Source organism: Pipistrellus hanaki (assembly GCF_964339955.1).
Source record: "Pipistrellus hanaki genome assembly, chromosome: 4".
NCBI classification, from domain to species: Eukaryota; Metazoa; Chordata; class Mammalia; order Chiroptera; family Vespertilionidae; genus Pipistrellus; species Pipistrellus hanaki.
The window spans coordinates 90,342,527-90,359,795 of record NC_140506.1 but is presented as its reverse complement, the minus strand read 5'-3'; the positions used below and the strand labels follow the sequence as shown (position 1 = coordinate 90,359,795).

Here is a 17,269-nt window from a genome sequence, read left to right as displayed (position 1 = left end):
CATTTATTTCGTCTGCTGGTGTCCATCGAGGAATTACTGGTAATGTTTGCCTGAAATCTCCTGCAAGCAATATTAATGCGTTCCCAAATGGACTGATGTTTCCACGCAAATCTTGCAATGATCGATCAAGAGCCTCGAGGGATTTTTTGTGGACCACTGTGCATTCTTTCCAAACAATAAGTTTGCATTTCTGCAATACTTTTTCCATACAAGATGCTTTGGAAATGTTGCACGTGGAAGTTTCAATGAATTGCATGTTCAATGGCAATTACAAAGCGGAATGAACAGTTCTGGTAGCAATGTCACAGTTATTCCCAATGACTCAAGAGCTAAGGCTCTGTCATTTTGGGATCCAGTTGCTGCCAGAATCAATCTAATTAGGAACGTTTTACCAGTTCCTCCTGGCGCATCTAAAAAGATTTCTCCAACCCCATTATTGACAGTTTGCATTATTTGATCGTAAATGCCTCTTTGCTCAAGTGTTAGTTTAGGAATATTTGATTGCACATAGGACAAAAGGTCACCCGTGTTGTAACTTTGTTCACTACGCAATTCTCCATCGAATGAAGCAGCAGCAGATGGATTTGGTGATGGCATTCCCAATTGATTGAGAACTTTGGTAGCGATTTCTAAGCACAAATCTTGAATCATTATCAACATTGAAATGGTATCATGAAATTGGAAGTTCGGAAATGGTAAATGGATCATAAATCGGAAACATTGAAATGGAATCCTAAAATATTTTTTTTTCTAAAATTATTTATTTATTTATTTTTAATATATTTTATTGATATTTTACAGAGAGGACGGGAGAAAGACGGAGAGCTAGAAACGTCGATGAGAGAGAAACATTGACCAGCTGCCTCTTGCACACCCACTACTGGGGATATGCCCGCAACCAATGTACATGCCCTGGACCGGAATCAAACCAAGGACCTTTCAGTCTGCAGACCGACACTCTATCCATTGAGCCAAACTGGTTTCAGGGAATCATAAAATATTTAGTATAGCCTGTGTTGCTTTTATGTCCAATAGATGGCGCTGTGTTTTTTTGTTTTTTTTTTTTTTTTTTTACCTGTCACAGGTGTGACATCTATACAATAGTAGGTATAAGGTATGTAAAAACACTTGCGTATTCAAATGCAACTTTGTGTCAAAATTTCAAAGCAATCGGTGAAGAACTTTCAGAGATTTAAGATTTTGAACAAATGAACATTTACATTTTTATTAATATAGAAGATATACACACACCTTAGAGGCCCAGTCCATGAATTTGTGCATGGGGAACGGGGGTCTGGCCAGCCTGGCCAGGGGAAGGAGACATGGGTGGTTGGCTGACCTGCCTGCTGGTTGAACTCTTGGTTGAGGGAACAATTTGCTTATTAGCCTTTTATTATATAGAATTATTATATATGTTATACACTGAGTGGCCAGATTATTATGCGTTCAGTGATTAAAAAAATCTGGCCACTCAGTGTATTTCTCTTCTACCAGCCATGCCGGAAAGCCTGCCCAGGAATCAATTTTCTCCCTCTGACCCTCACCCTCAGTTGTCTTTAGTTGACTCCCTAAAGGCTATGTGTTGACTGCTTTTTCGTCAGGGAAGTGAAAGGGAAACAAACTAAAATGAAACTTAATAACCTCAGAAAAAAAAAATCACATGATTTCAGGGAAACCACTGGGTACACGGCAGCGCAGAGCTGGACGGAAAGTCCCAAGTCTGTTTCTGGGTCAGACCAGCCAGAGCAGCAGGAGAGCGGCTGGTTCTTCCTGAAGGTGAGAGCAGGGTGAGGGGCAGGGGCACCGGGAAGGAGAGCTGCCTCACCAAGAGGTGGGAGTCCACCAGGGGAGGGGGCTTGTGATCCGGAACAGGGCGGCAGCCTTAGCCTCAGGGAACGGGGTCCTCAGCCAAGGGAGGCCCAGGTACAGCAGGGAAATGATTTGCATGCAGGACTCAGCTCTTCCTTCTATTAGGTCTAGTAATAATTAATGTCGTTTTCGAATACTTTTTTAAATCGAATTTATTTAAACAATACAACAAAATTTAATCAACAATATAGTTGCCGTTGTTTTCTACTACTTGTGCCCAACGCTCAGGAAGCATTTTAATCCCTCTGTTGTAAAATTCTTGTGATTTTGATGCAAAAAATTCGGTCAATGCATTTTTGAGGCATTCTTCATTATTAAATTTTTTTCCAAGAAGAAAGTTTTGCAAAGAACGAAACAAATGGTAATTGGAAGGGGCAATATCAGGAGAATATGCAGGTTGAGGGAGAACTTCCCATTCCAAGTGGCGCAGTTTTTCAGCAGTGATTCTTGCAGTATGCGGTCGTCCGTTATCGTGGTGAAGAATTACGCCCTTCCGATTAATCAGCGCGGGTTCTTTTTCTCTTAAAGCTTGGGCTAACCTTTCCAATTGGGCACTATACACTGCACTTGTAATGGTTTGGTTAGATGGTAAAAGTTCATAATGAAGAATTCCTTTAAAATTCCACCAAACACACAACATCACTTTTTTCGCATGCAAGTCAGGTTTTGGCGTGGGCTGCGGAGCCTCATTTTTGTCCAACCACTGAGGCCGCCTTTTCAAATTAACATACAGCACCCATTCTTCATCTCCGGTAACCATTTGCTCTAAAAACGGCAAACGGTTTTGACGAGAGAGGAGCGAACTGCAAATTGTGACTCTTTGATTACGGTTGTTGTCGGTCAACTCATGAGGAACCCATTTTCCAAACTTTTGGACTTTGCCAAGTGCACGCAATTGATTGGAAATTGTTTTTTGTGAACAATTTAAAGTTGTCGCAAGCTCTTGTTGGGCAATTTGAGGATTTTGCACAAAAGAGCTTGAAGAGCTTCTTGATCAAAATTGGACACACAGCCTCGACCACTCTTGTCATCTAACGAAAAATTTCCCTCGCGAAATTTCTCAAACCAACGCTGGCATTTTCTGGCGCTAACTGCATCTTGACCAAGAGCACTACAGATGTTTTTTGCAGCCTCACTTGCTTTTCTTCCTAATTGGAACTCGTAAAGCATGCAGTGCCGAATATGCTCTTCATCCGCCATCTTCTTAGCCCTAGTTTTGCAACAAAAACCAAACCAAACACAAACTTTTTCAAGCAAAACTAGTTCATTGCACTTCACACGTTCTGTAGATACCACGTGTTTGAAGGTTATGTCAATACAAGTCAACGCCAAGCAAGATTTTAAACGAATGTTAAAAACGACATTAATTATTACTAGACCCGATAGATGGGGCGACTGAGGACAAAGGGTGAGGGCCTGGCCTTGGAAGGTGTGCCTTCGGATCTGTGGGGGGAGTTGGGCAGGGAGTGTGAGTGGGTCAAGGACCCCAGCTGTCCCTCTCTGTCCCCAGGGGGCCACCCCTCACCCCACTGTCACCTGTCAGATGACACCCCCCTCTCAGAACTTCCCCAGGTTTGTCCCATGGCAGGTTCTTATCCATGGGTCCTACTGGGAGCGGTGAGCTGGGTGGAGGGGTGTCAGGAATTCTGAGCAGCCAAATGCAATACCTGGTGGACAGGGCAGCTGGTGAGCATCCCCATATGACCCAGGGAGCAGAAGAGAGGGGCCCCGGGACCCAGGAGCCAAGCCTGGGTTTTCAAGGTCCTGGGGTACAGCCGGAGGGGGGTGAAGGGGATGGGCAGGAGGTGGGGCAGAGCCTGGGCCGGTGGCCACAGGAGCTCCCTCAGACAACACTTTCCCAAGGTGGGTGAGGAGACCGTGTGAGGAAGGCTCACTGTCTGAATTCCAGTAACGGACTCGGAGACAGAAGTCTGGCGAAAGTGGGACTTTTAAAACTTTCTGGAGAGCCGGTGTCTGCTGGTGCAGCTCCTGAATTAGCTGGCACAGGCAGTGTTTATCCCATTGTGTGAAATCCCTCCTCCAGGTCTTTGCTGAGTACATGGAGTTTGCATTCTGTCCCATAGGGCCCCAGGTCTTATGGTCTCCTAGTGGGTCTGTTTGTTTTTTTCCATTGGCTGAGGCCTTTTGTAGTTGTCTCCACCTCCCTTTGTCTAGCGCAGTGATTCCCAAAGTGGTCTATATCGACCCCCAGGGGTCTATGACAACCTGCAAGGGGTCTACGTCAGCCAAAAAAAATTTGGGGGTCCATGAAATGAAAATGGGAGTCCACGATGGTGGATCTCAACATACACTGATAGTACCTATTTACTTACATCATATTATCTTATAATATAAAAACATATACATTATTTATAAAAGTACCTATGAAGTAAAAAATTTATTATATATGTTTATAAAATTGTGTAAGTTGTAGGATAAAAACCTGCACATAATGATATACCAGTATCATCTTGTTACAAGCATACGCGCAGTAAACATTCTTGCCAATTTTTGTCTCAAAGCTTCGCGAACTTGCACCGACTTGTTCAATTCGTCACTCTATAAATATGAATGTGAGAAAAATACGTTCATTCGTTTCCTGAATCTTGAATAGGAAAGTGCTGAGAAAATATTTAAAAAAATATAAACTGGTAGTTTATCATACAAATTATAGTGAATCAGTGTTATTTTGTTTGAGAATGCCGGAGAAAAGTAGGTACATTATTTTGAAACTAGGTTTGATGATGTTTTGACTATGGTAATACCACCGTGGATAATTAACCCATATGGTGAAATAGAAGAAACGAATGTCATAATACAAGAGGAACTGACTGAAATAAGTACAAACGAAGAACTTAAGGTTCAGTTTAAAAACGGATATCAGCAATTCTGGCTGCAAAAAAACATACCCGTTACTTATCCCGTATTATGGAATATAGTGAGGAAATTTTTTATTTCCTTTCCATCGTCATACCTTGTGGAAAGGGGGTTTAGCGCTGTTACCAATCTCCTAATGAAAAAAAGAAACAGACTGGACATCATTAGCCGAGGAGATTTAAGATTAAACCTTACAAAATTGACACCAAATGTTGATAATTTAGTATTAAAGCATCAGGTTCATCCTTCCCACTAAAAACATTTACTTATTGCTTACTTTATTTTATGTTACGTATATTTTATATAACAGATACAAAATTTTATTTTGAGTAGTTTTAATTTAAATTCAATAAATAAATGTATAAAACTTAACATGTGTTTTTATTTCAAGTTTTTAACACTAAACTTCACTACAGTTAGAAATTTACAAAAAAATCAATATCGGGTAAGTAGGGGTCTACCCAAAACCGAAAAACATGGCAAGGGGTCTACGGCACAAACAAGTTTGGGAACCTCTGGTCTAGTGAGTCTTCCTGGAAAGTGTGCTATATACAAGCCACAAGCACAGCTTTCATATCCTCTTCTCCCCTCCCCTCCCACATCCTGTTTGCTCTGGCCATATGCTGTTTCCTTTCTATGAAGATGAATCTTAGAGCCATGTCTCCTACAACGAGAAGCCCCAGCCAATTGGGGAGCTCAGAGGCAAAAGGGGGGAGTGGGGAGTTGAGCTTCCCCCCAGGCCTGCAGAGGAGACTCCTGAGCCCAAGGCAAAGCCAGGCCCTGGGACTCCACAGACAGAGCCCTGTCCCCCCACGCCCAGAGAGTGGGCCCGCGCCGGGGAAATTAACCCTCAGCTCTCCTGTTGTCCAGGTGACCCCTGTAGGCAGGGTCCCTGTGAGGTTGGGACCTGGCTTCTGCCTTGCAGGAGCAGAGCCCAGAGGCCCTGGGGGAATTGGAGTGTGTGGGAAGGTGACTTGTGGTGTTCTCCCCACAGGTGTGAGCTCTGATTCCCTGAGAAGATGGCGGAAACAGCATTCTTACTGGCTATGGTGAGATTCAGCCAGACCTGGCCATGCCCAGCGACCAGTTAATGGGCCAAACACAGGAATATGGTCATTTCCCCATGGACAGGGTGCACCCAGGCCAACTAAGGGCCTATAAGGGGGCCCAGGGCTTCCCCCTAGACTAAGGCCCCAGGACACATGGGGGGGGGGCATCTCAAGTTACAGGCCAGGGGTTCTCAGGTGATGGGGCAGAAATAGAATATTGGGGACCAACTGAAATTGTAAGAAATATTAACCGTGTTCTGATAACCGTGATTGTTTAGTTCCGATGAAAGAAGGCACAGGGCTGGGAGCTCACCTGGACATGCAGCCCATCCCCCCACCAGGGAGCTGCCTATTGTCCTGGGAAGATTAACAACCTGGTGGTGGAAACCAGAGCCTGAGCCCTTCCCATTTCCCCAGGCCTTTGAGGACCCCCAGCCTGTGCATACCGCAGGCCTTGGCAAATCTCCAGCCTGTGTTACCTGCAAACTGCCCACTGGGCATTCCCTTGCCTACTTCCCCATGTAATCTTTGTCCTTCTACACAATATAAGCAGCTGATTTAGCAGGTATTTGTGGATGACCTGCTGCTCGCTGACACTGCCAGCAGTATTGGAATTAATGCTCACAATGATTCCATCCTGTCTCTGCTTCATTGGCTCAAGGAGTGACAGCAGCAGGGACCCACTGATTGTCCGGTTATACAGGGACCCCTCAGCCTCCATTCCCTGCTGGGGTGTCAGAAGGGCCACCTCCTCCAGAGCCTGAAAGACCCTCTGCAGTGAGCCCAGCTCATCTTGTGAGCAATTCCACTGGCCACTTGCTTTCTCCCTCCAGCCCAGGGGTTGGACAGTGCCATCCCCATGACCTATGAGGTGGCAGGGCCCAGAGGGCCAAGGGCCATCCTGAGGCCACCAGTTGCTCACTACAGAGGTGGGAACAGAGCCAGCATCTCCCGCTCAGCTCAGTGGATGGGGCCATTCTTTCCTCTGGTTCCACCCATCCTGTCAGCGGGACCCTGAGCCCACAGTCCCCTCAGTGTCTCTATCCTGCGGGGTGAGCCTGGGCTCACAGGTCACCCTTCCCCTTTCTTCCTCCATATAGGGAATGGGAGGTGTGAAATTTGTGGCAGGGGCAACAGGGATCTCTGCAATTCTGCTATCCGTGGGCTTGGTGGTAGTGGCAATCACAGCAATCACAGTACTTGGAGTCTACTACTGGAAAAAGGTGAGAGCAAGCTTGGTCTGGGGTTGGCCGGGACTGGGGATGGGGGCTGCATATGTGTAAGAGGGAAAGTTGGGGGTGGTTTGAAGGAGGCACAGTTCAGATCTGAGAAGGTAGTGGGGCCCTGCATTGGCGTGGAGGTCTGGCTCTCCCTCACACTGACTGCCCAGACCCTCGTCCCATCGTCTGACATGCCTGCCTTCTTTTGCAGGTCCAAAAAAACAAGAAACAGAAAATGCATTGACAGGAATCCTTTCCAATCCCCAGGCCAGAAGGAGAAGGCTCCACCTTCCCGGGGAATGTGTGAAGCAGCATGCTATACACCGTTTATATTTTCATTATGAACAACGTCAACTTGGAGCAAAATGAAAATAAAATGCATACTGTGTGCCTGGCTCTTCCATTACCAGACTCTTTATCCCAGGATTCCTTTGAGACCCAGCCCTGGGGCCTCCCCAAACCCCATCAGCCCCCACCTGGCCCTTCCCCAGGCTGCCTGACCTGATTCATCTTTCAGACACAGGGCCACTGGTTCTTTTGGGGCCTCCTCAGGGCCCGGAAAAGAACAGCCAATTCTGTTTCTCCTCCACAGCACTCACAGCCACATCCCAGCTGTGTGCCATTTCCTCCACTAACCTGCTTCCAGTTCTCTGGGACACCGACTTTGTTTCCTCTGATTTAACTCAATTCTGACACCAACAGGAGCTATTGAAGACCCCACCAATCTGCCCCAACTTCAAAAGCCAGTCCCAGATTATGGGTGCCAGGTTACCCACAAATTTCTTTCCAGGGATTCCCACAACTTCTCCTTGGGTTCAATAATTTGCTAAACTGGGAGTCAGACATCCCTCTCACAATCCAGGTCCACTGGCTCCTAACTGCTCACCTGCCTGCCTGCCTGCCTCATTGTCCCTAACTGCCCTCAGTGCCAGCCTGATCACCCCTAACCGCCTCTGCCTTTTGGCCAGGTCACCCCCAATTGCCCACCCCCCAAAAGCCTGTTAGTCTCCAACTGCTCCCCCTGCTGGGGTAGTCACCCCCAACTATCCCCCCCACCCCTTGCTGGTGTAGTTGCCCACAACTACCCCTCTGCTAGCCTGGTCACCCCCACCTGCCCCCCTGCTAGCATGGTCGCCCCACACAGCCTGCTGTTCAGTCATTTGGTCATCCCTCACTAACCCCCCTGCAGGCCTGGTCGCCCCACACAGTCTGTAGTTTAGTTGCCTGTCTCGTTGTTTCATTCGGGACGGCTCCTAGCTCTTTATATATTAGGAAACTCGGGAACAGGGGACTGCTGAAAAGTAAGAGACCAATCAGCCAAAAGCCCATCACTTAAAAATGATACAATAGGGAGTGGCATTCCCCTCAGGGGCCAGACCGTCAGCCCTGCACTGCAGAGCCCCCGGAGGCACAGGGGGAGCTGTCCCTGGAGGGGCCACAGAGCAGCAGGCAGGCTAAAGGTGAAAGGAGTGTTTAGGGGTAAAACAGCAGGTCCGGGAAGTTTGGGGAATTAGGGTTCCATGGGGAGAACCACAGGCTGCAAAGCTGGGAGCTGCCCCCAGGTACACATTCACAGAATGAGGGAGCTGCCAGGAGGTGCACATTACAGATTGAAGGGCAGGAAGCCACTCATTCAGAGGAGGAGGAGGAGGAGGAGGGCCCAGGGAATAGAAAAGCCAAAGGGAGAAGAAGAGGGAACAGTCACCTAAGGTTTGGGCTCCGAAGCCGCCACAGTGACCAATCAGAGGGGATGTCAGGCCCCAAGGAACTGCAGCCTTTATCAACCTTAGGAAAGGGACTTAGTGGGCCTCTGTCCCCTGCCCCAGCTGGGAGTCTGTGCTTGTTTCTCAATGAATTTCCTCCTTTTCCTACACCACCTTTTGTCTGTGGCTTCATTCTTTGACAAGAACCAGGAAGCCACCTTTGCATGCTGCCCAGTTTGATCTGACTTTGGAGTTTCAAAGGTCCAGCAGACACATTTGTGGGGGAAAGGGGCCACCTGCTGACCTGACCAGCTCAGGGAAGGCCTGCGTGGCAGTCTTGCAAACTCAGAGACCTAAAGCAACCACACAGGATGGTCTGAAATTAAACTTTAACTAAAAGCAGTTACGGTGGGTAGTTACATTCTAGGCCGGTATCTTCACTGACAAGGTCAACCTTCCCTTATCTGAGCCTATTCGTCTTTTTGTGTTTATAATAACATATCCTTGAAATGTCTGGGTAACTGTTCACTTCCCCTTTTCTGGACCCCTTGGGGTACAACCTAATGTGCCAGGACAGACACCACAAACTCCTTCATTGTTATCATGTTAATTGTCCCTGCACCCACCTAAGTACCTGTGTATCATTTTACCTTATGTCCAATCCCAGGGGTTCCCTCTCAACCCCCAACCCCCCTCCGCCGCATTGCTTTCTCCCACCTCCTTAATCTACACCAATGAATTTCATGAAACCCACCTACCTGTGTCCCTTTCCTTTGACAGCAATGTATTGTATAAATACAGGTGTAACCCGCCATTCTCCAGAGCCTTATCTGAATTCGCTGAGGTTCTGCTTCCCAGCATATGTCGACAGTTTGGCATATAAACTCACAAAAATTCTTTACAGGTTCCATTGTTGTTCGTTTGTTTGTTTTCTGTGTCTTTTAACGGCACAAATTCATAATATTAAAAGAAGTAGAAAAAAAATTAAATGCGCCGGGACCGGTTTGGCTCAGTGGATAGAGATTCGGCCTGCGGACTGAAAGGTCCCGGGTTCCATTCCTGGCAAGGGCATGTACCTTGGCTGCGGGCACATCCCCAGTAGGGGGTGTGCAGGAGGCGACTGATCGATGATTCTCTCTCATTGATGTTTCTAACTCTCTATCCCTCTCTCTTCCTCTCTGTGAAAAATCAATAAAATATATTTAAAAAAAAAACAAAAAACTAAATGCCCATCGATAGAATATTATGATTATATCAATGAACTGAAATAAACAGGCATTAAAACAGGAACTCTGTATCCACATGGTTCTCAAGGCACACATGTCAGGCAGGCTGTTGCTCAGCACGGTGAGCTAGGTAGGCAGGTGCAGAGACACAGGATGGTGGGTGCTGGGCCATGGGTGGTGGGTGGTGGGTGGCGGGTGGTGAGTGGTGGGTGGCGGGTGGTGGGTGGTGGGTGGTGGGTGGCGGGTGGTGGGCTTGATTGTTATTTTGTCTGTGTCGGGGGCCCTCCCTGAGGGTCTTCCCCTGCAAGACTTTCCCCAGGAGGCCTCAGGCCCCTCCTGCTGGCCTTCCCAAGATGCCCCTTGGTCATCGCCCTCCCAGGCCCAGTGATACCTCCTCCAGAAAGTCTCCCAGGACTGAAGGCTTCTGGCTGATGTGAGAATAAACAAGAAATCTTTTCTGTCAAAGAACAGTTTTGGCAGCCGCCATTCGGGCTCCAGTGACTTGACGCCAGTATTTTGGTCCTCATGACTGGCAGCTCCCCTGGAGGCAACCATCTTGGGCTCTGACTTCCCCTTCCACTTCCTCTGAAATAGCCAGTCTCAAAATAATGGGAAGCCGAGCTCTGAGCCTGAGCGATCAAGTCAGAGTTCAAAGTGAGGGCAGGGCCGACCCTGGGTCAGGAAATTAATGACCGATTGGATTTTCCTTCCCTTGTGCTTTGCCCTTGACTTCCAGCTGGCCAGAGCACCCTTCTGCGCAGGGGTAAATTGGCCTTGCCGATACACGCTTGAGTGTTTGCCTCATTGCTGCGACACCATTGAGAGCATTTCTAACACTGAGCTTCCAGAGGAAGGGCCTTTGCCAAAATGTTGGCTCCGGGGATTCTGAGTACGGGATGGGCCGCAGACTGGGGCCGGCACTGGACCTGAAGCTCTGTTTCCCTAACAGGCTCGGGGTCCTCTTCAAATGACTCCGAATTATGGAATCTTTGGCCTCCCTCCCAACCCTCCTGGCACTGCCCCTCCTGTCTGGGGCTTCAACTATACACTGAGTGGCCAGATTATTATGATCTCTGAACTCATAATAATCTTGCCACTAAATATATATATATCTCCAGCCACGTGTTGCTGTGGCTCAGTCTGGTTAAATGGAAAAGAAAGAAAAGGCAAAAGCACACGTTCCTAATATGTTTAATTTCATGATGCTTGTGGGTATACAATATTTTTTGTTCTTCTATTGTCTGTGCAGATATTGAGGTTGTCCTGTTAGCCGACTCTAGAACACTCAACATATAATTGTCCATTTGAGAAGCAATCCGAGTCTAGATCTAAACCGTACAATTCTAAAGATTGACCCTGAGCTTTGTGATTGCAAATGCCAATCGAATTGGGAATTGCAATCTCTTACATTGAAATGGCATATCCATTAGAATCATAGGAATGCGAGAAATGAGGACATCTTCACCTTTGAAAGGTCCTGTCAATATTGTTGCTTCTACCAAGTTGTTCATTAATTTTTGTACTGTGAGCCTCGTGCTGTTGCAAAGCTTTGGCTGGTTGATATTTCGCAACATGATAACTGGCACGCGGATTTTCAATTGCAGTAGGTGCGGTGGCATCCCTGCAGGTTGAGTGAATTCAAAAATTCTGTTGGATAATTAACCCCTTCACCTGCTTCCACAACAGTATCGACAGACTTGTATGGGACTGCCTCGCTTTGAATGTTAGACTGAAGAATGTTGTTAAGTTCGTAGACGTCTTTGTTCTTGGCCGCAAGAATAGCTCGTTCACTCAGCCAATCGTGATTCTTATAATTCGTTTGAATATTGGGAAATACTTTTTCAACCATTTCATCTTCCAACATCAATAATCACAGAAGTTATGAGGCATTGAAATTGGTCCTGAGGTCAACCGGCACCTTTCCGTTCCCAATTTCCAGCAATTGATGTGAGAATATCTCAGTGGATCAATCGTTTTGCAGCTGAACCTGCATATTTGTCATTCATTTTAACTTCTTTACGTGTCGCCACAAAGTAGAGTATTTCAGGCAAGCATTTATTTTGTCTGCTGGTGTCCATCGAGGATTTCAGGTAATGTTTGCCTGAAATCTCCTGCAAGCAATATTAATGCGTTCCCAAATGGTCTGATGTTTCCACGCAAATCTTGCAAGGATCGATCAAGGGCCTCGAGGGATTTTTTTGTGGACCACTGTGCATTCTTTCCAAACAATAAGTTTGCATTTCTGCAATACTTTTTCCATACAAGATGCTTTGGAAGTGTTGCACGTGGCAGTTTCAATGAATTGCATGTTCAATGTCAATTACAAAGCGGAATGAGCAATTCTGGTAGCAATCGCAGTTATTCCCGATGACTCAAGAGCTAAGGCTATGTCATTTTGGGATCCAATTGCTGCCAGAATCAGTCTAATTAGGAACGTTTTACCAGTTCCTCCTGGCACATCTAAGAAGATTTCTCCAACCCCGTTATTGACATTTTGCATTATTTGATCATAAATGCCTTTTTGCTCAAGTGTTAGTTTAGGAATATTTGATTGCACATAGGACAAAAGGTCACCCGTGTTGTAACTTTGTTCACTACGCAATTCTCCATCGAACGAAGCAGCAGCAGATGGATTTGGTGATGGCATTCCCAATTGATTGAGAACTTTGTTAGCGATTTCTAAGCACAAATCTTGAATCATTATCAACATTGAAATGGTATCGTAAAATTGGAAATTCAGAAATGGTAAATGGATCATAAATCAGAAACATTGAAATGGAATCCTAAAATATTTAGTATAGCCTGTGTTGCTTTTATGTCCAATAGATGGTGCTGGTTTTTTTTTTTTTTAAAGCATGTTTTTACCGGTCACAGGTGTGACATCTATACAATAGTAGGGATAAGGTATATACAAACACTTGCGTATTCAAATGCAATGTTGTGTCAAAATTTCAAAGCAATCGGTGAAGAACTTTCAGAGATTTAAGATTTTGAACAAAGTAACATTTACATTTTTATTTATATAGAAGATATACACACACCTTAGAGGCCCAGTGTATGAATTTGTGCATGGGGGTCCGGCCAGCCTGGCCAGGGTAAGGAGACCTGCCTGCTGGTTGAACTCCTGGTTGATGGGAGAATTTGCTTATTAGCCTTTTATTATATAGGATTATTATATATGATATACACTGAGTGGCCAGATTATTATGCGTTAAGAGATCATAATATTCTGGCCACTCAGTGTATTTCTCTGCTACCAGTCATGTGGAAAGCCTGCCCAGGAATCAATTTTCTCCCTCTGTCCCTCACCCTCAGTTGTGCTTAGTTGACTCCCTAAAGGCTATGTGTTAACTGCGTTTTCGGCAGGGAAAGTGAAAGTGAAACAAAATTAAATGAAACATAATAACCTCGGGAAAAAAGTCACATGACTTCAGGGAAACCACTGGGTACAAAGCGAGGCAGAGCTGGAAGGAAAGTCCCAAGTCTGCTTTTGGGTCAGACCAGCCAGAGCAGCAGGAGAGCAGTTGGTTCTTCCTGAAGGTGAGAGCAGGGTGAGGGGCAGGGGCACCGGGAAGGAGAGCTGCCTCTGCAAGAGGTGGGAGTCCACCAGGGAGGGGGCTTGTGATCCGGAATGGCGGCAGCCTTAGCCTCAGGGAACGGGGGCCTCAGCCAGGGAAGGCCCAGGTACAGCAGGGGAATGATTTGCATGCAGGACTCAGCTCTTCCTTCTAGAAGGGGCGACTGAGGACAAAGGGTGAGGGCCTGGCCTTGGAAGGTGTGCCTTCGGATGTGTAGGGGGAGTTGGGCAGGGAGTGTCAGTGGGTCAAGGACCCCAGCTGTCCCTCTCTGTCCCCAGGGGGCCACCCCTCACCCCACTGTCACCTGTCAGATGACCTCCCCCCCTAACCCCCCTCAGAACATCCCCAGGTTTGTCCCATGGCAGGTTCTTATCCATGGGTCCTGCTGGGAGCGGTGAGCTGGGTGGAGGGGTGTCAGGAATTCTGAGCAGCCAAATGCAATACCTGGTGGACAGGGCAGCTGGTGAGTATCCCCATATGACCCAGGGAGCAGAGGACAGGGGCCCAGGGACCCAGGAGCCAAGCCTGGGTTGTCAAGGTCCTGGGGTACAGCCGGAGGGGGGTGAAGGGGATGGGCAGGAGGTGGGGCAGAGCCTGGGCCGGTGGCCACAGGAGCTCCCTCAGACAACACTTTCCCAAGGTGGGTGAGGAGACCGTGTGAGGAAGGCTCACTGTCTCAATTCCAATAACGGACTCGGAGACAGAAGTCTGGCGAAAATGGGACTTTTAAAACTTTCTGGAGAGCAGGTGTCTGCTGGTGCAGCCCCTGAATTAGCTGGCACAGGCAGTGTTTATCCCATTGTGTGAAATCCCTCCTCCAGGTCTTTGCTGAGTACATGGAGTTTGCAATCTATCCCATAGGGCCCCAGGTCTTATGCTCTCCTAGTGGGTCTGTTTGTTTTTTGTTTTTGTTTTTGTTTTTTGTTTTTTTTTCCCCCTAGTTGTCTCTACCTCCCTTTGTCTAGGGAATCTTCCTGGAAAATGTGCTACCAGCCAGGAGCACAGCTCTCATATCCTCTCCTCCTTTCCCCTTCCACACACATGCTGTTTACTCTGGCCATACGCTGTTTCTTGTCTATGAAGAGGTACCATAGAGCCATGTCTCCTATAAGGGACCACTCCATCCCGGCTGGGGAGCTGAGGCAAAGGGGAGAGGGTAGGTGAGCTCTTCCCCCAGGCCTGCAGAGGAGACTCCTGAGCCCAAGGCAAAGCCAGGCCCTGGGACTCCACAGACAGAGCCCTGTCCCCCCACGCCCAGAGAGTGGGCCCGCGCCGGGGAAATTAACCCTCAGGTCTCCTGTTGTCCAGGTGACCCCTGTAGGCAGGGTCCCTGTGAGGTTGGGACCTGGCTTCTGCCTTGCAGGAGCAGAGCCCAGAGGCCTGGGGAATTGGAGTGTGTGGGAAGGTGACTTGTGGTGTTCTCCCCACAGGTGTGAGCTCTGACTTTTTGAGAAGATGGCGGAAAAAGAAAGTCCCGAGTTCCAGCTCACAGTGGTGAGATCAGCCAGACCTGGCCATGCCCAGCCACCAGTTAATGGGCCAAACACAGGACTCTGGTCATTTCCCCCATAGACAGGGTGCACCCAGGGCAACTAAGGGCCTATAAGGGGGCCCAGTGCTCCCCCCTGGGCTAAGACCCCAGGACACATGGGAGGGTCATCTCAAGCTAAAGGCCAGGAGTTCTCAGGTGATGGGGCGAAAGGTTCCGAGTTGGGCCAGGGTCGCACAGAACCGACTCAAGTAAGGTGACCAGACGTCCTGAGTCAAATTGTTAAAAATCGGGACTGTCCCGCCAAAAGCGGGGCATCTGGTCACCTTCGACTCAAGGCTCAGTGTAGTCAAAATTATATTTATTCAAGGCATCTGGGTGCAGAGAGGCTGTGTGAGAAAGAAGTCAGCAGTGAGTGGGGGAGGGAGTAGGCTTTCTGTGTGCTCAGGGAGAGCGGCAGGTGGCTTCGGGTGACACTGTGTCTGGGCTGGGCTGCCGGGGGCTTCTGTTGACCCATGTATCAGGGCTGTGCAAGAGTTGTAGTCTCATAAGTTCATGTAAGATGTTCTCAAGGGGAAGATGTTTTTGCAAAGCTTAGGCTTGCAGAACGAACTTAGTTTCTGCTAAGTTAGAGCCCAATTTATTTTCCTTTTCTTTTTTAAAAATATTTTTATTGATTTCAGAGAGTAATGGAGAGGGAGAGAGAGATAGAAACATCAACGATGAGAGAGAGAATCATTGATCAGCTGCCTCTTGCATGCCCCACAGTGGGCATCGAGCCCACAACCCAGGCATGTGCCCTTGACCAGAATTGAACCTGGGACCTTTCAGTCTACAGTCCAACATTCTATCCACTGAGCCAACCAGCTAGGGCTGTAAGAAATATTAATCATGCTCTGTTACCATGATTGATTTGTTCTGATTAAAGAAGGCACCTTCTAGCCTGGCTGGGAGCCACCTGGAAATGCAGCCCATCCCCCCCATGACCTATGAGGTGGCAGGACCCAGAGGGCCAAGTGCCAAGGGGCACTCTGAGGCCACCAGTTGCTCACTACAGGGAGCTGCCTATTGTCATGGCAACCAGAGCCTCCAGCCCTTTGCATATCACAGCCCTTTGAAGACCCCCAGCCTGTGCATACCACACGCCTTGGCAAATCTCCAGCCTGTGTTACCTGCAAACTGCCCACTTGGCATACCCTTGCCTACTTCCCCATGTAATCTTTGTCCTTCTACCCAGTATAAGCAGCTGGTTTATGGTGGGGTGCAGAGCAGATTTCTGTGGATGACCTGCCTCTTTCTTCCTCCATCTAGGAAAAGAGTTCGCATTCTGTAACTCTGAATGTCCTGGGAAAGGGGGCTGCTGCCGTTGTGCTAGCCGTGGGCTTTGTACTCATATGCGCACTCTGCATACTATGCTGAAATAAGGTCAGAGCAAGCCTGGGATTAGCATCTGGGGAGGTCTGGGGCTGGCTAGGGAGGAGGATGGGGGCTGCCCACAAGTAAGAGGGAGTGCTGGGGATGGTTTGAAGGAGGCACAGTTCAGATGTGAGAAGGTAGTGGGGCCCTGCCTTGGCCTGGAGGTCTGGCTGCCCCTCACACTGACTGCCCAGAACCTCCTCCCATTGTCTGACATTCCCGCCTTCTTTTGCAGGCCCCCCGAAAACAAGACCCAGAGAATGCATTGACAGGAAGCCTTTCCAAGCCCCTGGCCAGAAGGAGAAGGCTCCACCTTCCCAGGGAATGTGTGAAGCAGCATGCTATACACAGTTTATATTTTCATAATGAACAAAGTCAACTTCGGAGCAAAATAAAAATGAATTAAATACACATTTATTGAGTGTATACTGTGTGTCTGACTCTTCCAGAACCAGACTCTTTATCCCAGGATTCTGGGTCCTTTGAGACCCAACACCTTCCGCACACCCCATCAGCCCCCACCTGGCCCTTCCCCAGGCTGCCTGACCTGATTCATCTTTCAGACCCAGAGCCACTGGTTCTTCTGGGGCCTCCTCAGGGTCTGGAAAAGAAAAGCCAATTCTGTTTCTCCTCTACAGCACTCACAGCCACATCCCAGCTGTGTGCCATTTCCCCCACCAACCTGCTTCCAGTTCTCTGGGACACCGACTTTGTTTCCTCTGATTTAACTCAATTCTGACACCAACAGGAGCTATTGAAGACCCAAAGGTTAAGGGTTCAGTCCCACCAATCTGCCCCAACTTCAAAAGCCAGTCCCAGATAATGGGTGCCAGGTTACACAC

At 47.9% G+C, this 17,269-nt stretch overlaps 2 long non-coding RNA genes across 2 annotated transcripts; both read left to right on the top strand.

Annotated features, from left to right (window-relative positions):
* Positions 1 to 1,665: 1,665 nt before the first annotated feature.
* LOC311621954 lies at positions 1,666 to 7,387 on the top strand. Its single transcript, XR_014794899.1, has 4 exons — positions 1,666 to 1,776; positions 5,741 to 5,795; positions 6,896 to 7,018; positions 7,227 to 7,387. It is a non-coding gene; the product is annotated as an uncharacterized lncRNA (long non-coding RNA).
* A 5,987-nt stretch (positions 7,388 to 13,374) lies between these two features.
* Positions 13,375 to 16,840, top strand: LOC311621955. The gene is made up of 4 exons (XR_014794900.1): positions 13,375 to 13,484; positions 14,953 to 15,016; positions 16,323 to 16,436; positions 16,663 to 16,840. It is a non-coding gene; the product is annotated as an uncharacterized lncRNA (long non-coding RNA).
* Positions 16,841 to 17,269: the final 429 nt, after the last annotated feature.